The sequence below is a fragment of the Mandrillus leucophaeus genome, unplaced genomic scaffold, assembly GCF_000951045.1.
Source record: "Mandrillus leucophaeus isolate KB7577 unplaced genomic scaffold, Mleu.le_1.0 Scaffold774, whole genome shotgun sequence".
NCBI lineage: Eukaryota > Metazoa > Chordata > Mammalia > Primates > Cercopithecidae > Mandrillus > Mandrillus leucophaeus.
Window position 1 is genome coordinate 928,582 of NW_012108408.1, and position 203 is coordinate 928,784.

The window sequence follows — 203 nt, forward strand, 5'->3', positions numbered from 1 at the left end:
CAGAAATACAAACTACCATCAGAGAATACTATAAACACCTCTACACAAATCAACTAGAAAATCTAGAAGAAATGGATAATTTCCTGGACACTTAACACTCTCCCAAGACTAAACCAGGATGAAGTTGAATCCCTGAATAGACCAATAGCAGGCTCTGAAATTGAGGCAATAATTAATAGCCTACCAACCAAAAAAAGTCCAGG